This window comes from Sphaerodactylus townsendi, linkage group LG04, assembly GCF_021028975.2.
Source record: "Sphaerodactylus townsendi isolate TG3544 linkage group LG04, MPM_Stown_v2.3, whole genome shotgun sequence".
Lineage (NCBI taxonomy): Eukaryota > Metazoa > Chordata > Lepidosauria > Squamata > Sphaerodactylidae > Sphaerodactylus > Sphaerodactylus townsendi.
The window spans coordinates 30,976,317-31,002,948 of NC_059428.1; the positions used below are offsets into that span (position 1 = coordinate 30,976,317).

Sequence of the window (26,632 nt, forward strand, 5' to 3'; positions counted from 1 at the left end):
TCCAGTGAACGTGATGGATTCACCTTTGAAATGTGGAGAGAAATTCACGTGCCTATTTGGGGAACTGGTTATATGCTGCCAAGGTGGCCTGTACTCAGCAGTCTGGCCCAGTCAAGTTTCCCCAGGTGGTACCAGATCCTTGGCCCTGGGGCAGACCAGGTTTGGGGAGCTGGAGACGATAATGCAAAATGTGGACCCGGAAAGCAGGGCTTAAATAAACTAGGGCAGTGGTGGTGAACCTATGGCACGGGTGCCAGAAGTGGCACTCAGAGCCCTCTCTGTGGGCGTGCACAAACAGAGTGCCCCCCCCCCCCATCTAGGCTGGCCTGGGCCACTGGGCTCAATTATTAGCATTGAACCTAAGACCTAGTTTTGGGGAAGCAGTGCAGGTAACCCTGTTAAGTGCTGTTAAACCCCACTGATTTTCATGCGAAGAACTAAAGTGTGATCCTTTACCTGGGAGTAAGCTCGGTTGCTGGCAACGGGGCTTGCTTCTGAGTAAACCCTCCTAGGGTCGTGATTCACCCGTTCAAAGAGTTGCATGGTTGCTTCAAAGCAAAGCCAACGACTACCGCCAAGCTTACTCCCGAGTAACGCACGCCTTGGAGCCAACCATTTTTTTTAAACTAAAACCTCAGTATTCAGGTTAAATTGCCATGTTGGCACTTTGCGATAAATAAGTGGGTTTTGGGTTGCAGTTTGGGCACTCGGTCTCGAAAAGGTTCGTCATCGCTGAACTAGGGAGTAATATGGTCCAGCAGGTATTGGAGCTCCTGAGGCTGAGCTGTGCTCTGGCCAGGATCCTGTGAGGAAATACAACTCTCATTGTCCTGTAGATTCACAGTGGGTTTGCATGCAGCCAGTCGGGCACTTTGCCCCTTTTGTGCTACTTCATCCTGGGTCTTCTGCGGCAGCCATCCCTACATAGTAGGAGTGGTCCTTGGGGGTTACAGATCTGGGCTCATGACCTGTCTGGCAGAAGCCTGGTGGTTATTTCAGGGGCTGGTGGTGAGCTCTTCCTTGCAGTTTCTGGTAGGTTGGCCACTGGCACTGCTAGAATATTGTCAGGAGGTGCCTCTGCAGTGCCGGGCACTCCCGGGTGCCTCTGGTCCTCTTTGGCCACTGGACTTGGCACCTTGGTTTCTTCCCTTGAGAACTCTGAGTCTGAGTCACTGTGCAGTTCAGAGAGGGTCCTCACACAGGGCACCCTCACAGCATTCTAGACCCAACTCAATCGACATATGAAAACAAATCCTATCTATTACGCCACATAGCGTACGTATTGTATTGATTTCCATGGCCTTACTTTCTGATCCTGCAATCCCCCTGAGTCTGAACCATAAAGTCGGCCTATAAATCAAGTAAGAAAGTAAATGAATGGGCGTAGTCCCGATATGAAGGTAGTACATGGCTTTTGTTTTTGAATCTTTCTGAGGATAAAAGGAAAAGTAGTCAAGCTACTGTAAAGCTGGTACTGCCAAAGGTTCAAACAATCATGTATCTAAAAACAAAACTATTTGTGTCTGTGTGCATTTTTATGCATTCATCCAGTCAGAAATTTAGCCAGAATAGAATTCTTCCCTCCTAGGGTTGCCAGCTCCTAGTTGGGAAACTTCTGGAAATTTAGGAGTAGGGTCTGGGGAATGAAGAGGGGTTTTTTTTGGGGGGGGGGGGAGCTCAGCAGGGTATAATGTTCATACTCAAAAGCAGTTGTTTTTTTTCCAAGGGAACTTATCTCTGTAGCTTGAAGATGAGCTCTAATTTTGGCAGATCTCCAGGCCCGCCTGATGGTTGACAGCACTACCCTGTAGAAAAGCTCTGGATGAGGGGGATATAAACATGCCTTCCTCACATGCCTTACTTCACTGTCTCCTGTAGCTTTTAGCATACCCGCCCGCCCAGTCTGGCTCATTTTGAGTATTGAAATGTGTTGTCATGTCTAATTTGGCCTCAATTCTGTGCACATATGAGGACAAAATTAATTTTTTGCTTTCTTTCCTCCTCCTTGAGCTGCCAAAGCGTATTTGAAACTGAGAATTACCAAAATCAAACCAAACCAAGCCTTTTCTGCTTTCCAGGCACTGCTTGTATGTAATGGAATCTGCTTGGCAGCCCTTTTTTCATACGCCCCTATGGTTCAGCTACCCAGAGTATCTCATTACGCACATTAGCAACTTATTACAGGTATTCAAAAGAAAGATCAAATATGGAAGATGGGAAAGAATACTGAGATCAATTCCCTGCACAAGCAACACATTTTAGTTAAGGAAACCATTGTCGGAACAGGCTAAACAACAAAGACAATAATCTACTGAGGTAAAGGGCTTCAGCCTTATCTTGTCAATTAAAAGTAATTGCATGGGAAGGTGGGAAAGCAATTGTTTCGCTTAGTACAATGTGCTCTCTGCTCATTTACTGTCAGAGATCAGATTCCAGAGTAGCAGGTAGTTTACTGCAGCAAAGGAAATGAAAGGGGGGGGGGTGTCTTATGGCACCTTAAAGAAATAATTTATCGTAGCATAAGCTTTCATGGGCTACAGCTCACTTCACAGCATGCAAGAAGTGAATCCTCAGTCAGCAGACAGGGAAATATAAAACAAAAAACAAACCTGTGTGAACGATGGCACTGGAAAAGCGATGGGACAGAAGAGGTACAGGATGGGGTGTGTCTGTGCTAAGCCGACAAGTGTACCTGCTCGCATTTCTTTCTTTTTCTATGCCCTGTCCCCCAAATCAGTCATGCTATTTCCACGCAAGCTGATGCCACAATAAGCCTGTTATAGCTTTCAGATTCTGTAAAGGTCTGGGGGGGGGGGGGGGAAGGGGGGCAGGAATCAAGGAAAGCTTATTTAACAGATTACCCTTTCCTGCCCAGTGAAAGTGGAAAAGATTTTTAAAATTTGACCACTGCAGACTGTATTCTACCTGGGCACTACAATGCCTCCTCTTGTGCCATTACCTCAGTCCTGCACAATGCTATTATATATTATATTATGTTATGTTATATTGTATGCTGTGGAACACAGGATAGTGCTGCTGCAGCCATCTTGTTTGTGGGCTTCCTAGTGGTACCTGGTTGACCACTGTGTGGTAAGTACTCGTCACCAGAGGCGTTGAGGCGATTGCTGGAATTGCAGAAGACGGCCCAGAGGCAATTGGTCATTGTGATGTTGTCCTGCTCCTGGGTCTTGGTGCAGATGTCAATGTTTGCTGGGAGAGAGTGCAATTTCCTAGCATGCACACATTGAAGTTGGGCGGTGTGAAGGAGGACTTGATGGCACCAGCGTAGATGGCCAGGATGGAATCGATGACACAGGTGAGGAAGAGAGAGGCAAACTTGTTCACTTGGCGCACCCCCACAAACACTACCAGCACTATGAGCATGAGAAAGGCTGAGCCGTATACTCGCATGTTGTTCAGCATGGCCACCGGTGCCTTCAGAGGATCCTCACTGTAGAAGATCGCTGCCTCGGGGGCAATGTACATCAGGAAGATTTCAATGGCTCCCAGGAGATACATTGCAGCCACAAAAGTGGTGCCCAGGTAGAAACACAGTCCCACGACCCCTCCAAATTTATGCCTCCAGGGGTCATGAGATCATGAAGTATGCAAACAGGCTGCTAGACCTGATGGGCCTTGATCTCGACCAGAAAGGTGTTTTTTAATGGTGCGCACATAAAATCATGCAACAGGCTATTGCAGCAGAGGAGAGCAGAGCAAAGGCATTTGCAGAGGTCAATGAGTGAGGGAAGTCCACTTGGAACTAAGTCCTGAATCAACATGCCCAGTCTAATGCAGCTGACAACTGGGTCAACACAAGCATTGTGATTTGCTGGAAACCTGGGAATTCAGTGATGTGGGCTATTAAGCAGCTGAGAGGAGGAGAGAGATGATGGTGAAGTGTAGTGTATTTCATGCCATTTACTATTATGCTCCATGTTATCAGAGACCAGAAATGTCATTTCCTTCTTTCCTACCAGCTAGCTAAGGAAGGAAAACATATAAATATTAGAATTCATTTTAAAGAATTTGGAGGAAATGGAAGCGATGCTGTTAGTCACACGGGTGTTTCCACAATAGAGAACGCCCACTTAACACTCAAACAATTGGTGGAAAATACAGGGAGGCTCTAGCAAAACATTTCTAGGTTTTCCTCAATCTTTTGAATGGTTGTTTCTTGTCCTCTGTTTTGAAACCTATTCATTGAGCTATAGGGGAAAGACTTCAAAATATTACCTCTGATTTGGCTGTTTCCTTTTATTTCACTAAACTGGAATATATACGTATCTTATAAACGTACTAGCTTTTTTTTAGTATACCAGACATTTTAAGACAGCACAAAAAAACCCCTTTTGTAATTGCATACTCTTGTATAGCTCCCCTCTTGTCCTACCTCAACAGTAACGTAAAATTGCTAGAACCTCTGAAGTCATGATGTGGAGCTGGGAATGGAAATATGAAGAAAATGTTGAAATCTATGCAAACATAGCTTCTCATCATAAGAATGTAAGAACATAAGAACCTGCTGGATCTGACCAGAGTTCATCTAGTCCAGCACTCTGCTACTCACAGTGGCCCACCAGGTGCCTTTGGGAGCTCACATGCAGGATGTGAAAGCAATGGCCTTCTGCTGCTGCTGCTCCCGAGCACCTGGTCTGTTAAGGCATTTGCAATCTCAGATCAAGGAGGATCAAGATCGGTAGCCATAGATCAACTTCTCCTCCATAAATCTGTCCAAGCCCCTTTTAAAGCTATCCAGGCCAAACTTATTTGCTGCTTTAAACAACATATCACAACAGTCATCCAGGACGACAACTGCAAATATTAAACGGAGAGGTGCATACTTCTGTACCCTATGATGCCTTAGCACATGTACCTTAGCTTTTCCCACTGAAATGGGGAGGAGTTAAAAAATATAATCAGCGAAGAAACAGTAGTAATGATTCAACTAAAAAAGTAACAAAATTAGCAACAAGTGTATTGGAGAGTAACAAGTATGTGAAGGGGATGGCAAACAAAGATTTTTAATGGGACTGCGAGGCTTCTTGGAGATGCTTTACAGAAAGGGAAATGGTAGGGGTGAACAGTTACCAGTAACCTGAATGAGATCCATAAGCATGTTCATGCCATTGTACTAAAATAATTACACACTGTACGGCTGCCTATATTTATTACTTATTGCAAGACTTTGTACATGCTGCTTCCTAATAAATTACTCACAACCAGTGTTTGGCTGCAAAAATGTTATGGATTGTTAAGGTCAATTATCAGTAATGATACTTATAAAAGGATACTGACCCTTACTTTAAGTCCTGGTCAGTGGTTGGCAATGGGTCTTACTTTGGCCTGGACCCAGTTTATTGTTATCTCTGGAGGGGGAAAAAAAGGGGGGGGGGTCACATCTGAGCACAGAGACTTTCTTCCCCTTCAGAATTTGAAGCCCAAGCCTCCAAATGAACACAATTTGACATTGATACTTAAGAACATAAGAACATAAGAACTAGCCTGCTGGATCAGACCAGAGTCCATCTAGTCCAGCATTCTGCTACTCGCAGTGGCCCACCAGGTGCCTTTGGGAGCTCACATGCAGGATGTGAAAGCAATGGCCTTCTGCTGCTGCTGCTGCTGCTCCTGAGCACCTGGTCTGCTAAGGCATTTGCAATCTGAGATCAAGGAGGATCAAGATTGGTAGCCATAGATTGACTTCTCCTCCATAAATCTGTCCAAGCCCTTTTTAAAGCTATCCAGGTTAGTGGCCATCACCACCTCCTGTGGCAGCATATTCCAAACACCAATCACACGTTGAAGTGAAGAAGTGTTTCCTTACAGTGATCCTAATTCTTCCCCCCAGCATTTTCAATGAATGCCCCCTGGTTCTAGTATTGTGAGAAAGAGAGAAAAATTTCTCTCTGTCAACATTTTCTACCCCATGCATAATTTTGTAGACTTCAATCATATCCCCCCTCAGACGTCTCCTCTCCAAACTAAAGAGTCCCAATACTTGTCAGGACTACAACTCCCAGCATGCAACAGTTCCCGCCAACCTGGTCCCAAAGTGGGAACGCGACAGCCAATGAGAGCCAAGGGTGGGGAAAAGGGGAAAAGGTGATTGGACCACCGCTGTTTCGAACCTGCAATAAATGCTGGAACCGAGGATGGGATCCTTAGTTCCATTACCCTGTAGCTAGGGCGAGCCAAATCAATAAAGTTTTCCTTGTAAGTAAACTTTGTCCGAGTGATTTCAGACTTACAATCAATGTCAAGTTATATGAACTCCAATCTGTAAACTGGCCGTTTGGTCCAGTCACAAGCTTTATCAACTTCTGCTTTTCGAACCTGGACATTTATTTCACTAGTAATGGACCTTTGTTCTGTCATAAGGAGTCTTGCTGATGCCAGAGTTCTTGTATTAGAGGAAGGTTCCTATGTGGAGAAAAATGCCACCTCTAGTGGAACAGACTGAAGGATCTGGCTATAGGTCTGACAATCCAGTTTTGCTTATTTGTCTTGCAGAATTCCCAAGGACTACACAATAGCTAAGATAGCTTAATCACTACAAGAACAGTGTTGGCTGAAGAACTGCAAAGCAGATGGAAAACAAGAGTCAAGAGCAAAGGAAAAAGTGCTACAAGTCAGTCCTTCAAAACATATAATTCTCTTGGAAATAAGCCCCTTGGAATGTCAGAATGACAGTCAAACAGCGTAGGTGATGCCCTTGTCTGTCCTGCAAAATTATAGACCTTGGAAAGAACAGTCCATGATTGGATAGCTCAGTTGTGCAAAAAGTATTTCTCAGGTTTATTTTTCACCTAAACTTGTTTTTTGGCTTTCCATGACGTGCTCGTGATCCTACGTTTGCGTTCAACTACGTTAACAGACACATCACAGAGCAGACATGAATGTGGCTTCTAAATGTTCAAATCTTGCATTCCCCTCCCCTTTTGTCAGAAAAAGAAAAGAAAACAGAGGATCTAAGGGCACAACTGACTCATACGTTTCTTCCATGTAAATACCATATTTAGTGGGGTTGTACCAATAACTTCTGTGGAACCCCTCCCCCCCCATTAAAATGCCATGCATCACTTACAGCCTCAAACTGTTTCCACATGCCTTTACAGTGTTTGAATCTTTTGCATTTGATATCACTGGTGTGTGATATCACTGCTCAGTGGTTAAAGCATCAGACCAGGATTTAGAACAACCAGGTCTGAACTCCCACTCTGCCATGGAAGCTCATTAGACGAGCCGGACTTGACCCACCACAATGTCTCAGTCTAACCCACCTCACAGGGTTATTGCTATGAGGATAGCGTGGAAGTTAAAGAGAAGCGTGCTATGCTGCTTTGGGTCTCTACAGGGAGAAAAGCAGGATATAAATACAAAGAATGACCACTTCCGCAAATGGCTATTTACTTTGCACCTTAACTTTGACAAACATTCCATACATGTCCCATTCACTTCAAACACCATTTATGCCTAAATTATGTATCACAGCTGTAGGCTGTAAGTGATGTATTAGAGTCATAGGCAGGGGATTGAAGAATGTGGAGTGGGGAGTTATAGACTCCGAGCTTGAATGACCCCACAGGGGATATGAGCATGTGCACGCTGACAAACTCATATCCACTTTGCTGAATGCAATTGCCAAAAAAGAAGAGCTCACAAGAAGTGACCTTAAATTGGAAACTTGACAGACATGAGACAGGGATTTGGCCTGTATAGCATCACAAAGCCCTGGTCAAAACAGGAAACTACAGGGAGACTGGTTCCATCCACCCATAAGGCAGAATAAGTCAGGTAGTACTCTCTGGTCCCTATAAAGCTTCTAGATCAAGGCTTGCTTGCTGTTTTGACAGAAGCTGGGAGGATGTGCGGTGTGCCTTAGCCTTGCCCCCTCCCCCCCACAGGACCCTCACCTCTACAGCAACCTTGTCTGACAGAGAAAAATGAGAGCCACCTGACCTCAACCCGACTTACAGGTCAATCCTAAACAGAGTTACATCCTTTTAAGCCCACTGAAGGCGATGAACTTGAAAGGATGCAAGCTTGCTTAGGACTGAACTGTAAACCTACCAGCAGGATTGAGATTTAACTCTAATTAGTTCCTGGCTACCCAGCTCAGCCTAGCGTTCAGCAGAACTACAGTATCTAAAGTGGGGACTGAGCTCAGCAGAACTACAGCATCTAATGTGGGGATTTAGCCAGCTGTCTTAACTAGGCAGTGATGTAGCTGGATAATTAGAGATGACATAAACAGCTCCATATTTTGGTCTCGCCATATTTTTCATGACAAGCATCTGGCGCTATAAAGCAAAGTCTTTTACGTGCCATTTTTCAGATGACTTCACCCGCCATCAAACATGACCTGCCTCGAGGGGTATCTGCTCCAGTGACGAAAATGAAGTGTGTCGGGGTGGGTGAGACAAATAAATGACGTGAGACTACAGACAATTCTCCCCTCATTTTTTTTTTAAAAAAACCATTTTGGTTACATGTGTACAGCAATCCAGGGCTGCATACTTTGGCTTGGTTCTTTCTGCACTGTCATCAACCACAGTAATCTTTTCAGAGGGCAGGAAATTCTTACTCAGTCACTCTCTTAACCACATACCACTTACAAATGTGTTTCTTTACGTCAGAAAAAGGAAAACAAAAACAGCACCAGCCATCACAACTTGGGAAAATGCTGGTGTAAAGGGGCCTACTGATCAGTGCCAGTGACACTTGTAGAGACTAGTACAGTGGTTCTCAACCTGGGGGCCGGGAGCCCTTTGGGGGTCGAACGACCCTTTCACAGGGGTCGCCTGAGACTCTCTGCATCAGTGTTCTCCATCTGTAAAATGGATAAATATGAGGGTTGGGGGTCACCACAACAAGAGGAGCTGTATGAAAGGGTCGCGGCATTAGGAAGGTTGAGAACCACTGGACTAGTAAATATTCCTCCCCGTCCCTCTTGTGCATTTTGCAAAGTGTTATGTTTTAATTCATTTAATTTTCTTGTCTTAATGTTTTGTTTAAAGTTGAATGCCCCCCTGCTATGTCCTTTAGGCAGAAGTGCTTATCTGGCCCTCTGGAACAGGAAGCCCCCCAGCCTTCAGGTTATCAGTTCTGGGTTGGGAAATTCCTAGAAATTTAGGGGTGGAGTCTGGGGAATGCTGGGATTGGGGAGGGGCCTAATGCCCTGGAGGGTGGAGTCTGGAGAACGATTGTAGGATTTCTCTAGGCCAGGAGTGGCCAACCTATGATGCTCCAGATGTTCATGGACTACAATTCCCATCAGCCCCTGCCAGCATGGCCAATTGGGGCTGATGGGAATTGTAGTCCATGAACATCTGGAGCACCATAGGTTGGCCACCCCTACTCTAGGCTCTACCTGGGGTTGGCAACCCAACTTAATGAGCCTGTGGGCACTCTTAAGGATTCTGTGAATGGGAAATGGGATTTACTCTGCCATGACCTGGAAAGCCCCAGACTAGCTCAATCTTGTCAGCTCTGAGAAGCTAAGCAGGGTCAGCCCTGGCAATTTGGATGGGAGACCTCCAAGGACTATGAGAGTAACTACACAGAGGCAGGCTACAACAAACTCTGGACATCTCTTGCCTTGAAAACCCATTAGGGTCACCATAAATCAGCCATGATTTGATGGGATTTTTAAAATAAGAATCACCACAGGGCCAAGTACAGTCACGGGAGAAGCTTAGCACGATGGTAATACAGGGGAACCTGAAGTGCATTATCTTTTTTCTGTTTATTTCCAAAGCCTTTGGATTTTACTCCCAAGACTCAAGAAATGAGTAGGCACCAGAAAAGGCCCTATGATGGGAAATTTCTGGGAAACAAAGGGCGACATGGCAGTTCTCCCAGCTTGTGGGCATTTTTCTTTCCCCTGAATTATTGAGATATTTAAAGGTTAGACACTCAACACTGTTAATATACACACCACTCCATTCCTTTAAACACCAACAACAAACAGCAACAACAAACAAACAAGAGCAGTACAGGTCCAATCAGCAGCCTGAATGACCCAAACTATCATGAGTCTGTCAGAGCTCAGAAGCTAAGCATGTTTAGTTCTTGGATGGGATATCACCAAGGAAGACTGTGGTTGTTTTGCAGAGGAAGGCAACAACAAACCACCTCTGCTCATCTCTTGCTTTGAAAACACCCTGAGGGTGGCCAGAAATTGTGACTGAGTTATCAATGACAGATATGATCCAACTCCAAGTCTCTATCCTTGTGTTGCAATAGGGTATTTGCAGTGGGATCTTAAGTAGAGTGATACCTTTCTAAGGCCACTGACTTTCACAGACTTAGAAGGAGGCATTTCTGCTCAGTTTAATGCTTTTAAGGAAATATTTTTGCTTAGAATAGCAGCAGCAGAAGACAAGTTGCCATCTGAAAGCTGACCTCATTTTAACAGCATTCAAGAAAGCTGTACATCTTTCTTCACATATCATCATCTACTCTTCAAAAGAAGGACTCTACACAGCAGGTGAAGACAGTTCTGACGGTGAGCTATTCCTTCTGCCCTAAATTGCAAGCACAGAACCATTAGCTGGTCATCCTCGGCAGATTTTTTCCCTGGAATTAAATTAAACCTTCACGTTTTTTTCACCTTGTTCTTCTCCCCACATTCCACTCCTGTGACCCAAGAGTATCATGAAGACCCATTAATGTAATTCCAAAGTTCTTGTTAACCATCTCCAAATGCTCAGAATATAAGAACAAAATATAAAAACATGACATTTTGTGATTTTCTTTTCTTTTAAACCTTTGCACAAGTTGGGTTGGATCCCATGGAAGAGTTCCACATGCATGACATTTTTCATGGAAGTGGAAATGCTAATTGGGTTGGATCTCATGGAAGATTTCCACGAGCATGACATTTCTCGTGCAAGCGGAACTGCTAGGATTACTCCTCACAACCAGCTTGCGACCTTCCCCGCTATCTCTACCATCTTTTCAACATGTGCAAGACACAGCCCAATTATGCCATTTCAAAACTAAATTCAATAAAATCATCCTTGACATGCCATCTGTTGCCCTTTCAGCGGCCCCACATATGCACAATATTCAGGCTTTGTATGTCACCGCATGGGCAGTCTCCCTGCATTTGCGCCAGCCAGGGCCCGCACCAAGCAGATTCTCTGTCCTACTCATACACCGCTGGATTGAAGCCTTCATTCAACTCCAGACCTTTGCTTCATCTATGCTAATAAAACTGAACTTCTCTGGGCAGTAGCGGAGCTACAAGGGAACTGGGGTGCGCCGTGTACCGGGTGCACGCCTGGGGGCGGAAAATCGCCCCAGGCCCTCCCCCTTTCCCCCTTAGCACCCCCACCCCCTTTCCACACTTACCTTAGTTCCTTTCCTTTTCCTAGAACTTTTTCAGGCTGAAAAAAAGGCCTGTTCACAATACAGGCTAAAAATGACCTGAAGAACTACAGTTCCCAGGAGACCTTGGGCAGCAGAATCCACTGAGGTCTCACCAGGAAGATATAATTCCCATAGGAAAAGGAAAGGAACTGGGGCAGATATGGAAAGGCTCTGTGGAAGGGGGAATTGAGCAGGGTGAGGTGCCACTGGGAGACACTGGAGGCGGAAAATATAGACTGCGCACTGGGCGCAGTTTGGCCCAGCTATGCCTTTGTCTCTGGGGGGTGGGGTAGAAAGCACCATCATGTTGCAGTGAAGGGATGTCGAACTGATTTGTTATGAGGGCCGGATATGACATAAATGTGACTTGGCTGGGTCAGTTCTGAGGGGAGGGGGGTGACAGCCTTGCTTTGGTAGGCCCCGGCGGGCTTCTCCAAGCCCAGAGTCAACATGAGAGAATTAGGGTGGCTGCACTCAAGTTCATGGTGAGCCCTCTGTGGACACTGGGGGGGGGATGGTCAAGCCAAATTGGGAGTGGGGTGTGTGTGCCTCAGCTGGCTCACAAACCTGATAAGCCCTCTCAAGGAACCAAATCTGGCCCGCAGGCCACATGATTGACACCCCTGCCATAGGGTTTTCAAGGCAGGAGACATTCCGGAGGGTTTTGCATTGCCTGCCTCTGTGTAGTGACCCTGGAATTCCTTAGTGGTCCCATCCAAATACTCACCATAGCCCACCCTGCTGAGCTTCTGACATCTGACGAGATCGCACTAGTCTGGGCTATCCAGGTCAGGGCGAATTGCTCCGGCCCTTTAAAATTATCAGTTCACGGAAAGCACAGCAGTCATGTCTTCTTCCACCTAACTCTTCCAGCCCCTTTTCATCTTCCCTTTCATTCTGCCTGCTGCACACGAGTGCCTAGGATGCAATGTATTTCAGGAGGCACAGAAAGACCCCGACAAATGAAGTGCAGAATAAATGGGCAGGAGAAGTTGCAGCTGCTGTTCCTGCCACACCATCGGCAGTTTAAAATGGACACGCCAAAGCTCTGGATTTTGAGCCAAGAATGCCTTATAAGGCAGCGGCAGCTACATTTTGATATAGAGCCCAAACTTTCCGGAAGCCTAGGGCCATTTTTTCTCCAGTCGATTTGAAGTATTATAAATGTCCTTTCTGCAAGAAGCCCTTGTGCTCGCATCTGCAGCATAAGATAGTTAACCGCTGGGGGGACAAGGAAGCAAAGGATCATTTCAATCTCATGCACAGAGAGTATTAAGGCAGACTTAAGTACCGCACTGGAACTTGCATTTCATATTTGTGCAGCTTTAGGTTGCCATAGAAACAAGGAGCTTCAGGCTTTAATTACAGCAGTGACTTTTAAAAAAAAGAGTGGTAACTCTTCTCTCTCAAGGACACCTCTTGTACGGCATCTCGTGAAAAGCTAATATTGGGTTCTAGGATAAATTATATACAGAGCTTTGTGTGCGTCAGTAACAGGGGCGGTGGAAATTAACGCTGTGACCTCTCCAGCTCAAATTCTGCAGCCTGTATAAGACACGTGTTTCAAGCAAATGCATACATTTAACACTTGTTTTGTGAGGAGAGTGAGGTGGTGCCAGGGGAACCCGCAAGGCACTGAAATACTGCCTTGACCACTTGGCCATGCGTATCTGTGTAGCCATCACGACTAGCAACTTGTGGAATTCTCAAGTGAAGCGCAGTGCCCACGCTCGTACAGAATCGTAGGACATACACACATTTATTACGCTGATATACTAACCAGACAATCAGGCAGTATGGCAAACTGTAATTTGGTTACTTCCAGTTTCAGAATAGGCACATAACAAAACATTCCTATGGCAGTTTTGAGAGCCCCGTGATGCAGAGTGGTCAACTGGAGTACTGCGGTCAAAGCTCTCCTCAAAACCTGAGTTTGATGCCAACAGAAGTCGGTTCCAGGCAGCCGGCTCCAGGTTGACTCAGCCTTCCATCCTCCTGAAGTCGGTGAAATGAGTACCGAGCTTGCTGGGGGAAAAGATTAGATGATTGGGGAAGGCAATGGCAAACTACCTTGTAAACATAGTATGCCTAGTGAACACTGTGATGTGATGTCACCATATGGGTCACTAATGAGCTGGTGCTTGGACAGAGGACTAACTTTACCTTTATGACAGTTTCACTTTACAGTGCAGGGGGGAAATCATGAGACGGCCTGCTCTGCCCTCTTATACTTTTGAGATATCTGGATTTAGAAACCCAAGAGCTGGGCTTTTGGTGAGGGGGAAACTATTTGTGCTTGGAGCACTGTGGGCCCTGAGAGATAGAAAAGCAGCAAGAGAGTTGAGAAGAGGACTTGAGTCATCCCTCCTACTATTCCCAGCAACTCTTGATACCAGTAGAAGACACAGGAGATACTGACACATCTGCTGTGCTGTTCAAGGAAGACAGCAGAAGAAACACTTCCAAATTAAAAGGTATTAATTGTCCCATTTTACTGTCTAAAACTGCTTTAAGAACTTTTTCATCAAAAGCCGTATGTCAGTACTGCAAATAAATAATATCCACCCACATAAAAATCTCCTTGCATATTAAAAAAATTAGTAAGCCAGGAACAGTTGGGGGCTAGAACTCTGCTTCTTGATTTGTTACTTTGGATGGGGCAGAGAATTCAGTGATATAAATGAACAGGTCTTAGTCCTTCCCTCTTTTGCTTCTGGACACACACTCTCTCCCTCCCTCCCTCTTTAGGAACTGAACTTACAACGTTCTGCATGCAAATCACATGCTGTGTCACTAAGCTATATCACCTATCCCAATCTCAAGTGTTAGATGATACCATGGAAATACTACAGCTTGATTAGGCAAACAAAAAAAAGCCAAAGTAAATAGTATAGTTGGCACTGCAAGAAAGATGCCCTTAGGCTCTGGAAGGCTGAAGTTTTGGGAGATCACTTTGAAGCACTCCTGGATCACTCCAGCACTAGGATTTCTTCTTGCTTTGTGATCTCCTACACTCCCTTTGTGACATTCAGACCACTGTGCATAAGGAATCTACAGGTGAGTTAAGGAACCTACAGCTCAGTACAAGTAAAATGCCAAAATAAGACGTGAAGTGATCCCAGCTTCTACCTACGCACTGCAACTGACAGACGTATGTCAGCAATTCCAATGATGATTCAGTCATCAGCTTTATCTTTCTTTATCTTTCCCCTTTAAAGAGCCACGTAAGTGTTTATTTTTTAAGCCACAAACAACCAATCAATGTTGTAAAGCCATTTGGGACAGGGAGGGTTCATGATGCCATAAGCCCCAGCGGACCAGCTGAAACTCCAGGCTGGGAAATTCCTGAAAATTTGGGGGTAAAGCCTGGGGAAGGCAGGATTTGGGGAAAGGAGCTACCTCAACTGGGAATAATCCCATAGAGTCTACCCTTCAAAGCAGCCATTTTCTCTGGGGGAATTGATCTAATCCAGAAACCAGTTGTAACTCCAGGGCCCCATCCGCACATGCAGAATAATGCACTTTCAATTCACCTTCAATTAACTTTGCAGTTGGATTTTACTGTCCGGAATAGCAAAATCCACTTGCAAACAATTGCAAAAATGGATTGAAAGTGCATTATTCTGCATGTGCGGAAGGGGTCAGGGAGATCTCCAGACCCCCACCTACATCATTTCAAATGTAACAGGGAGTCTGTGTACTCCAGGCCCATGTCCCTCTTCTGGTATTGCAAAACAAGATACATGTTGGAAAAATTTGAGACTGTCTGAAGTTTCTGAAGGGAGGGGAGTGTTTGCTCAAAATGTTCACTCCAGAACTAGCAACTCCCCTCCTGTGCCTCTTCAACTGTCTCAGAAAGATGTTAGCTGCTTTTCTCCGTGTACTTTATTTCAGAACCACATTGCAGAAACACAACTGTGTTTCTGCAATGTGGTTCTGAAATAAAGTTATTTTTTTCTTCAAAATAAACATTGTATAATCCCTAACATTATAATGGGTCAACTGAAGGAGAAACAGAAGAGAGAGGAGGGCTGTAGATTTGTTAGTTGAGAAGTAAGAAGTCAGGGGTTTTGGAAGAGGGGATCCAATCCTGGTCAACCAGCTTTCATATTCAAGCTGTTTCTTCTTCACACACTTGTTTGCGAAACTATCAGTGGCTGACTGAAACGACCAGGCATAAACAAGGTATTATTAAAGAGACTGTCATTGGCACTCAGTGCCATAAAGCAGAAGATGCAGTGCACGGGTAATATGAGCAACAAATTTACCTCAGCGAAAAAGGGCTAGCCACAGCATTCCAGACACACTTCAGAGAGCAGAGAAATAAAAGACAGCTTGATGACAGGCAAATGCAGATGTGCTTCAAAGACCATCTTGTTTAAAAGCAGGAAGCAAATTGCATGAGGAGAGTCTAGCCCTGTTACTGAAATAACAAGCAATATCAAAATAGTGTAGTCGAATCTACAAACTTCATGGCATCTTCCAGTCACCCATGACAACATATTTATTTTCACACATGGATGAGTGATAAGGACTGTACATCCAGATCCCAACAACATTCTGAAATGTTTTCTAATACGTAGTCAGGTAAATCACATGTAGCTATACAAGATCTTTCAGTTATTAACAGAGCATCTTAGATCCTGCCTAGATTTCCATGAAAATGGAGGGGAGAATTTTCACTGCCCCCCCCCCCCCCCAGGACACCTCTAATTGCGCCCTTCCATAGCTATTCTGGGACTCCACTATTCCCCAGGAACAGCAGTTCAGAGTGAGTTTTGGGTTGCCAGAGGAAGGAGAAATCAGCAAAAATTACCATATATACTCAAGTATAAGCTGACATTTTTAGCACATTTTTAATGCTGAAAAGGCCCCCCCTGGCTTATATTTGAGTATATACGGTAATTCCAAGATGGTGGCCGGAGCTGGGGGTGCTGTGGAGATCCAGTAAGCATGTTGCTGCTTTTTTCTAACTCATCAGAGAGCTATAAAAACAAGCTGTAAGGACAGCCTGCATAGCATTACAACTAGGTTGTGTGTGTGTGTGTGTTAAAAGAAACCGAGGCATTTCTCTCCTAAGGGTTGTTGGTGTGTTGCATTCTAGATGAATACAGTTCCTCATACAGTAGTTTACTGCCAAATACTGATGTTGCTGAAGACAAAAACTTTCTTTGGAGCAAAGTTTAGGCAGGCATGGCTATGAATCCCAGAATTTTTCTACATTTGGAGGAAAAAAGTGGTTCATTTGCGTTCCTAGAGTGCTGGAAAGCTGCTCATCCCTAATGCAAACTCTGTTAAGCAACTCTATCTCATCTTGCTCCCAAATCTTCTGTTTTTAGTTGCTACTGAGTCAAGTTCGAAGGCTTATACTTGAGTCAATGAGTTTCCTAGTTTTTTGTGGTAAAATTAGGTGCCTCGGTTTATATTCGGGTCGGCTTATAATCAAGTATATATGGTAACCTCTTGATCAGTGATCGGTCATCAAACCGAACATCAATCTATACATGATCTTAAAAAAAAAGAATCAATATGTATATTTTTTTAAAAGGCAAAGATGGTGCTTTCCAGGATAGTATAACAGGAGTTATAACTGAAAAAGGAGCAAACCTTCTCAAGGCAGCCCATAACTAGCAAATTGAAAGCACTAATAAAAGCAAGTGTACCGAGCATCTAAATCAGCAGGGTGATGTCTCAGAAGGTCTACAGGTAGGGGCAATGGGGGCAAAACATAGTTGTGATCAACATTCCCACAAGAATGCCATACTGACTAAAGGGAAATTCCACATTGAGAGGCAGTAGATTGAAGGCAACATCAGAAGAAGGCCTTAGGCCAGGGGTCTTCAAACTATGGCCCTCCAGATGTTCAGGAACTACAATTCCCATCAGCCCTGCTACTTGGCCATGCTGGCAGAGGCTGATGGGAATTGTAGTTCCTGAACATCTGGAGGGCCATAGTTTGAAGACCTCTGTCTTAGGCTCTCTGGCCTGCTTGTTGGCCTTCAGGGACAACTTGCTGGCCATTGGATGAAACTGAACACTAGTCTATCACTGGTCTGATCCAGCAGAACTCTTCTCATTTTTTTTAAACAGGGGTGATTTGCTATTAGGATGGCCAGAAGTAAAGCAGGCTACCTCTCTTGTACTTTCAACAATTACATAGAAGAGGGAATTGCAGTTTGTGCAGGTTCAGTGTCTGCCGAAATTTCCTCTTCCACACCACAGTTGAAGGCCTTGTCCCCTTGTCACTTTATTTTGATACACTGAACAAACTTCCAATGACAGGAACATTCTTTTCTCTTAATATTTTTCTCAATGTTTAAAAAATGGTTTCTGTGTAATCGCCAAAAGCCAATTTATAACACAGGCATAATCTGGAATGGTTTATTAAGAGGGAGAAATATGCATTTCAGAAGGTGGAGGATGGATTTCAGTAGATGGGGATAGATTTCAGTATGATTTGACAGATACTTTCATTGAAACCTTATAATGCATTTCATGGATATGGAATTATAAAGACTGAATAAGGCAATGCATTGTGCTCTGCTATTGACTTGTACAAATGCTGCATTATCTTAACTTGTCTGTTCTATTTCTGTCTTGAACACAGACATAAGTTTACATAATCACTTAATATCTATTTGTCTTTGCGACTCCTACCTGCAGGGTATATTTAAAATCCTGAGTCTACAGTTGATAATGTAGCTGTATAAAGAGTTATTAATCTTTCCAGAAACAATTTAAAAGGACATTTCAGGAATGTCTCAAGGGCCTTGTTCATATACTGCTTTTGCACCCAGGGAGCTATTTCAGTTTATTATTTTTAACTCACGCAATCCTAGTGATGCATGTCTAAATGTTCATGCTCTTCTGTCATATTTTATTTAGCATAAACATATTGCTCAATTCTGTAACAGCGCGGGGCTTTTTTCTCCTAGGAATTTTTGATCCAATAAGGCATTTTTGTTTTATAAAAGGGTGGGGAGGAATTTACTGTTAAACTTCCTCTCTGGCTCATTTATCTTCTTAGAGTAATGATCAGTGCTAACCTACGCAGAATCGCACCTCTGTAAGCCTAAGGGAAGGGGAAAGTTGGTGCTCCACAGCAAGCGGCATCCCTAAGTTGTGTGCATTTGTATGTATCCTACCATACTTTGGAGCAGGGGTTCCCAACGGAGGGCCAGTCCACTTTTCTGGTGCTCACCAAGTGTTTTTAGGAAGTTGGCAGGGCCAGGAAGGGTTTTGCCCAGCAAGGCTTTTGACTGACTGTTGGAGATTTGATTGGCGAGCAGATTTTTCAGTGTTGCTGTGGCAGCAGCTGCCACCCCCAGCACAAGGTTCCATAGTGTTACTGAACCTAAGCTGTCACAACCGTTCTATTTTATTTATTTTTATTCTTTATTCTTTATACTTATAACCAGACCTCCCCTGAAGGGCTCAGGGCGGCGTACAACAATATAAAACAACATAAAATCCATAAAACCAGTAAGACATTCCAATCGATACAAACAGATGGCAACAAGACCCACCCCATCCCCTCTGTACTCATAGGGAAGCTGAGATGGTCTTACTTATTTTCCTGGCTGGCCAGGTGGGAATGCTTGGTGGAAGAAGGTCGTCTTGCAGGCCCTGCGAAAATCTTGACAATCTCGCAGGGCCCTAACCACTTTGGGTAGCCTGTTCCACCACACAGGGGCCAAGGCCGTAAAGGCCCTGGCCCTCTCAGAGGGCAGCTGGATGCTTCTGGTTTTGTGGCGGACCCCATTTCCAGGATCAGACATTTTGTGTCAGCCATTATGTTTATGTTTATTTGTTTATTTATTTATTCAATTTGATAAACCGCCCTTCCCCCGAAGGGCTCAGGGCGGTGTACAGCAAAACAACAACAAACACGGTAAAAACAAATCGAATAATCCCAGTTAAAAATAATACAAAACCTTAAAACTATAGCAGCAGTAACCTTCAATAGTTAATAGCAAGAGACGTCTGGCATCACACCCCAATGATCAAACCCTGGGAGGGGGCTGGCAGATGGTCAAATACACAGCCAGTGCACAGGGCAATGAGAGGGGTGGGCTCAGCGGCCAGCCCTCCCCAAAGCCCGGTGAAACAGCACAGTTTTACAGGCCCTGCGGAACTCTCCAAGGTCCCGCATGGCCCTAACTGCTGGAGGAAGGGCGTTCCAACAGGCAGGAGCCAGGGCAGTAAACGCCCTGGCTTGCGTAGAGGCTAGCCGCATCATAGAACGACGGGGGCCACCAGCAAATTCGCCTCCGCTGAGCGGAGGACACGACTCGGGACGTATGGGGTGAGACGGTCCCGTAGGTCTGAGGGCCCCAGGCCATAAAGGGCCTTAAAGGGCAAAACCAACACCTTGAAGACAATCCGGAATTCCACTGGGAGCCAGTGTTGCTGAGCTTACCATGCTTTGCCAGAACTCCAAATGTGCCCGAGGCTCAAAAAAGTCGAGAACTCTGGCCTGGAGGAACTCTATACAGTCTGAGGAGCTTTCCTCCAACAGTAAGAGCCATTTTAGTTGGCAGAAGGTACTTTAGACTGGAAGAAGCTTTGGACTTTGTGTAGCGAAGTGGTGGAATACTTGCCATTCACTGAAGTTTAGTTGCGCAGAGTTCTTACATGTATACATTTTTAAAGAGTATCCTCCCAATATTGAGAACTCTCCTTTGTCAAGGTTTCCAGCTGCATGGAGAAGTGCTTATGTAAATACACTAGTATGTTTGTAGGACATATACACACACCTTTCATGAACATGTGTAGGCTAGAGTTGCCAACCTCCAGGTGGGGTCTGGAGTCTTCTTGGGATGACATTTGATAGACAACATAAATTGGTTCCCCTGAAGAAAATGGCAGCTTCAGACTGTATGACATCACATCCCTGCTGAGTTCCGTCCCCAGACACTGACCCCCCCGCTGCACCACCCCCAAATCTTCAAGAATTTCCCAAGCCAGAGTTGGCAACCCTAGAAAATCAAGACATGCTTGTCGCTACTATTCTTCTCCCTCTGCTATTATTCCCCAGGTCCCTTTCTGAAAAAGTTAAGTTTTGTTTCTACTTGTATTGTCCAGCCATTCAGTGACTAGCAAACCTCTTGACATGTACAGATTAACTTGGAAAAGTTCTACATTTTAGGGATGCATTTCAATGCTGACCTTTCTATCCTGGATCTCCAGCGTGCTGCAGAAATTCTAGATGCATATTCAAGGGCACCCACAAAGACATACATGCAGTTTATGTCAACAAGGGCCCTTCAGTGGCATCCTTTGTGAGCTGATAGTGAATACTAGAATATACTGGACAGGACCAAGCAGTTGAACAGGACTAGTAAGTCAGCAATCTCTCAGAGAAGTTTCACTGCTGTAACTGACAGACCCTGAGGAACCCACCACACGCCTTGGAACACAGGTTGTGACTAGGCCATGAAGTCGTGACGTGCGACCCAAGGAATAGGCGAGACACAGCGATATCATCCGGTGGAGAGAAGCCAGTGGAGGGGTTGACCTAGCTAATCTAGCTAATCTGCCGAGCTCTGGTCCCTGGCACCTTTTATTAGGGTTTTCGGGAGGCAGGTTGGGAGGCGGGAGAATATTGCGCAATACATGAATCGTAGGGGCTGTGTACGCGCAGGAGGAAACGCTCCTGTCTGGGCCTAATCCATACCTGGGGGTATGCACCTTTTGTCCCTTTGTCCAGGGCATCCCATGACCGTGAGTCATGGGGGTCTTGTGACAGGTGAGCTCACCTGCCCAGAGGGCAACAGATGGAGCAGGCATCCCTGTGCTCTGTCTAAGGCCCTGCTGGGTTAAGCTGGCTCACGCAGGGCAACCCACCCACCAACAACAACAACCACCAGTCTTCTCTGAATGCCAGTTCCTGATGGGCAGTAACAGGGAGGTTCTTCTTAAACTTCCCAGCACACAGATTGCCAGAATTTAGAAGATGAGGAGGCAGGAAGAAGTTGATCATTTTCAACAGAGGGCCCCGTAGCACTTCCTCACCTTAGGAACCAGTGCTTCTCTTCAAGCCCAGCACTGCAACCATGTGCCATCCAAAGGCTTCATGCCAGTGTTGATGCCATAGGGCGAGATCCCTTTTGTCACTCTGCTGCACACCTATTTATTTTTATTCACTTTGCCAATGTAGAAATATTTCAACCATAAACAAAACTCTATGTAAACACAGTTCATGCAGAAGCACAAGTAAAGGCACAGAGCGAACTACTGGATCAAGAATTTTAGCAATCGAAGAATATAGCCAAATAAAGCTGCACACAGGCAAACACAATTTCAGCAGTGAACTGAATCTCTGACAAGTAGACACTCTTGTGTGTTCACTCCTATCTATTGGACGAGGGCAGGAGGAATCTGTTCTGGTTTGAAGCAGAAGCTGGATTTGCATAGTGCTGCCTAAGCTGGCCAGCGTATTAAATCCTGAATCCTGAAACAGGACTGAGTGGAGAACTTACTGGCTATTCCTTGTGTCAGTCACACATCACAGCAGTTTTCCAAATTATGTAAATACAGTGGAACCTCGGTTTCCATTGCCTTCGGTTTTCATTGGTTTCAGTTTTCATCGATTTTTTCAGTGAAAAATTTGTTTCGGTTTTCATCGATTTGCCTCGGTTTTCATCGATTTGCAGTAAGGTGCAGGGGTTTGTGGAGAAAAATCGCCCGGATAATGCTGTTGCAGGTCATGTCTGCAACTTGTTTAATGACAATGTCTTGCCCCATTTCAGACAAATCTTAAAGAGAAACAGAAACAGACCTCTTTGGACAGCTTTCTGGTGCGACATTGGTCCACTGGCTCTGAAGCTGGTCCTAGTGTTATTGTTTGTTACTGTTTTCACATCAAACACTATGTTTATTCACCAAAAAATGTGTGTTTGGTATGTTTTTTGGAGTGCCTAGAACGGATTAATTGGATTTACATTGATTCCTATGGAATAGTTTGCCTCGGTTTTCATCAGTTTTGGTTTTCATCGATTCTTTCCGGACGGATTATCAACGAAAACCAAGGTTCCACTGTAATTTTAAAGCTTTTTTTAAAAAATCCAGCATACCGACATGCAGATACTTGGAATAAACACCAGAAAGCCCATCAGAAGTAAACGGAGAAGGAACAACCACTAATACTGTACCCGGAGCCAGATACACAAGTCAGTCCAGGGATAAAGGCAGACAGAGCTCATCCTTTAGTAACACGAAACAAAAACCCTTCACATATGCTTTTGTTTGCAGGCCTGGTTTTGCACAAAGTCAAATGTGCAAGGGTTGGTGTTGTGGCCCCTCCAGACAATTAGGAGAACCCAAAATAGCTGCGCAAAACAGACAGAATTTCCAAAGATGATCCCTTTAAAACGTCACATAATACCTTATTAAATATAAATTTAATACCAAAGACAGCCAAACACAAAAATGTAACCCCCAATAATAAACAGCAATGATACGCTACTTCAACACCTTCTAGCTCTCTCCTCACTCCCCTTTTTCAAAATTTAACAGGTGTTAATTTGAGTAACAATTGTGCAAATGGAGTACAGGCTGGCAACACAGAAATACCACTGAAAGATTCCTGCAGCAATAAAACTACACTGTAGCTGTTTCTGTGTTTGTTACAGCCAAGAATCCTAAGGGATGACTGTAGTATGATTACTGAATATGTAACCTAGGAGATCACAGAATCATAGGCTCTTTCTGCACGGGCGCAAGCAGGGGTGCGTCGGCATAAACAATGCCGATGCACCCCCTGGGACCGTTCGCACGGACAGTCCAGGTAGGGGTGCAGGCGGCGGCACGGCCTTCGCACAGGCTGCGCCATCCCTGAACGCCATCCCTTGTCTCCTGGCTTCCGGCGCGTTGCAGAGGCCAGGGGACACATACCCCCCCCCCCCCCCACAGGCTGGAGCGGCGGCTATGGAGTCGCAGGCCAGGGGGCGTGTCCCCTGGCCTCTGTGATGCGCCGGAAGCCAGGAGACAAGGTATGGCATTCAGGGGCTTGGGGGGAGGGCGGGGGGAGAAATGGCGTCTTCCAGACGCTGCTTCCGAAAAACCTCACTCAGGGAGTGAAGTTCGGAAGCAGTGTCTTCGCACCGCTTGGGGTGGCGAGGCCGGCGCTGCTGCGATGCAGTGTTGGCAGCCGTGCGAATCCCTCCCCAGGGATGGCAAAAATGCCGTCCCTGGGGAGCTCTATTCCGCCCGTGCAGAAAGAGCCATAGAGTTGGAAGAGATCACAGGGGCCATCAAGTCTAACCCCCTAACATGCAGGAATATACAATCAAAGCACTCCTGACAGATGGCCTGTTTAAAAACCTCCGAAGGAGACTCTACCACACTCCGAGATAATGTATTCCACTGTTGAACAGCCCTTACTGTCAGTAAGTTCTTCCTAATGTTTAGGTAGAATCTCTTTTCCTTTTACTTGAATCCATTACTCCTTGTCCTAGTCTCTGGAGCAACAGAAAACAAAACTTGCTCCATCTTCAACATGACATCTCTTCAGATATTTAAACATGGTATCATGTCACCCCTTAACCTTCTCCTCAGAGTAAACATACCTAGCTCCCTAAGTCTCTCCTCACAGGGCATGGATTCCCGACCTTTTATCATTTTGGTCGCCCTCCTCTGGACCTGTTCCAGCTTGTCAATATCCTCCTTGAACTGTGGTGCCCAGAACTGGACACAGTATTCCGGATGAGGTTTGACCAGTGCAGAATAGAGAGGTACTATTATGTGCCTTGATCTAGACACTATACTCTTATTGATGCAGCCAAGAATTGCATTGGCTTTCCTGGCTGTCGCATCACAGTGCTGACTCATGTTCAGTTTGTGATCTACTAAGACTCTCAGGTCCCTTTCACATGTACTGTTTTCCAGTCAGGTGTCACCCATCCTGTTTCTCTGCATTTCATTTTCTCTGCCAAAATGCAGAATCTTACATTTATCTCTATTGACATTCATTTTGTTAGTTTTGGCCCAGCTCTCTAATCTATCCAGGTCTATTCCATCACCCAAGTCATTGATAAAAATATTGATTAGCACTGGGCCTTTGGCTCCCCACAAGTCACTTCTCTGCAGGATGAAAGAGAGCCATTGGTGAACAAACTTTGGGTTCGGTCAGTCAGCCAATTACAAATTCATCTAATAGTAGCATTGTCTAGCCCACATTTTACTAGCATGCTTGCAAGAATATCATGAAGCATCTTGTCAAAGGCCTTACTAAAATCAAGGTATACTACATCCACAGAATTCCTTTTGTCTACCAAGCTTCAAGATCTCACTTTTAAGAAACTTTCATCCATCACACACTCCCTTCTTTTTCAGTATTCTTAACCATGGGATCACACTTTGTAGTTTCCTAAGTTTACTGAAATCAGCTTTCTTAAAGTCTAGTATATCTTTAAACCTTGTATTTAAAGGCACAATTCTTTCCCTCCCTTCCAATTCAAAAGTACACAGTTCTATAAATATAAGAAATGTAGGCTTGACTAATGAAGTTGTCATCTTATTTTGGGACACATTAAATATGTACTTCATCTTGTCACCAATTCATTTCCATTCATACCACACAGCCTCTTTCTCTATTCCCTTCAGGCAAGTTAACTATGGAAGAGTACTGTACAACCCCTGAACAGAGTTAACTCTGGTCTTAACGACTCAAAATCAATTGTCTTAGACTGGAGTAACTCTATACAGGATTACACTGTTACAATTCTCTATTTGAGCTTAATTTGAAAAGACTGAATACGGAGAGGCAGCTTTGAAATGGTAGCAAGGGATGACTGGGATCTTGGAAATAAACCTTTACAAAACCAAGTACATTCAAGTAGACTTTTCCAGCAGTAAAATTTTAAGAAAGTGACGAAAACTGCCAGTCAGTACACAACACAGAAAGCCAAATGAATACAAAACAAGCAATCCGTCAATCAAAAGCCATGAGCGCTATCAACAGAATAAGGGAGAAACAGTTTAATGCAGGCGGCTGGCTTTGTGCAGACTCTGCATTTTCAACAGAATAGCCATTTTCCAAATGTCAGGATTACTGGTCCTAGCAATATGCTTTCTCCCAAGTTCTAAAACAGTCCACCAATATAAAAGCAACCTCTATTGTGTGAAATTCTGCCTCACAATTCATGGGAAAACGTATTAGGAAGACAAGACAGATGCCTTTAAGGCAGAAAAGTAGGCAGCCAGCACAGAGAACCTAAGACAGAAACTGCTAGTGGAATTTAAGGAGCCTGCATTCAGCACTGCTCCACGCTCTCATCCTTTGTCTTGCAAATTAAATGGCAGCGCAACATACCTGCACAATGTGTAAAGGACAGGAGAGTATGCATTGTTCTTCCCAGTGGAGATCACATGATAACACCGGACTTCCAAGGTGTGAGCCTGCTGCTGTGCCGGGAATGAGCAAAATACACCAGTGGAATCACTAAAGAGTGCCTGCCGGCCCCCTCGCGATCCACAGCGACCTATCACATGCGTTGCTTTATCATAGCACATTCGTTCTCTTTCCTAATGCCACATAAATGTGAGCTTAGCCTTGACAACCACAGTTAAATAAATGCACCTGTCATAGTTTAAAGGATGCATGGCTTTAGCGTTTAAACTGTTTTCCCCGGGGGGCATGTTAAATAAATCACGCTCCAGAGTGGCTCCCGGCTTAGATTAATCACACAAATGATTCTCCAGGTGTAGCAAGACAGCTCCATCAAATAAATCAGAATTTTAAAGTCCTTCTTGAGAGCACAGCAATTCTAGTAAGTGCTATACCACCACACCGTACAAAGCCACTAGTTTTTAAATCTTAATCACATCACTAAGTCAAACTATCCTCTCTATTTACAATGCAAATGAAATGGATAAAGCCGGAAGACTAAAATATATTCACAAGAAAAAAAAGGGGGACTCAGATATTCCTTTCTTGAGCCTTCCTACATTTTAGCTCATTCCGCACATCCAGAATAATGCACTTTCAAACTGCTTTCAGTGCTCTTTAAAGCTGTGTGGAATAGCAAAATCCACTTGCAAACAGTTGTGAAAGTGGTTTGAAAACGCATTATTTTGCGTGTGCGGAAGGGGCCTTTATTAGCAGCAACTGTGTCCAGAAATCCAAAAAAGTTACTAGTCCTCAAGAATCTGCCAACACATTGCTATGTACTACTGGCACATAACATTCTGTCAAGAAACACATAATTTTTTCCAGTTTAATAAAACAGCCCAGCAGTACCTTTACAGGCTTCTG

At 44.7% G+C, this 26,632-nt stretch overlaps 1 protein-coding gene across 5 annotated transcripts in view; it reads right to left on the minus strand.

Annotated features, from left to right (window-relative positions):
• Nucleotides 1-26,632, minus strand: part of LNX2 (ligand of numb-protein X 2) — an 89,068-nt gene that overhangs the window by 28,492 nt on the left and 33,944 nt on the right. The window contains exon 1 of one of the 5 annotated variants that reach the window (XM_048493325.1): nucleotides 25,691-25,777. The exons of the other annotated variants lie outside the window; for them this stretch is intronic. The gene's annotated coding sequence lies outside the window, so the exon portion shown is untranslated. Of the gene's footprint in view, nucleotides 1-25,690; nucleotides 25,778-26,632 lie in introns of those variants that run through there. 5 annotated transcript variants of the gene reach the window in all.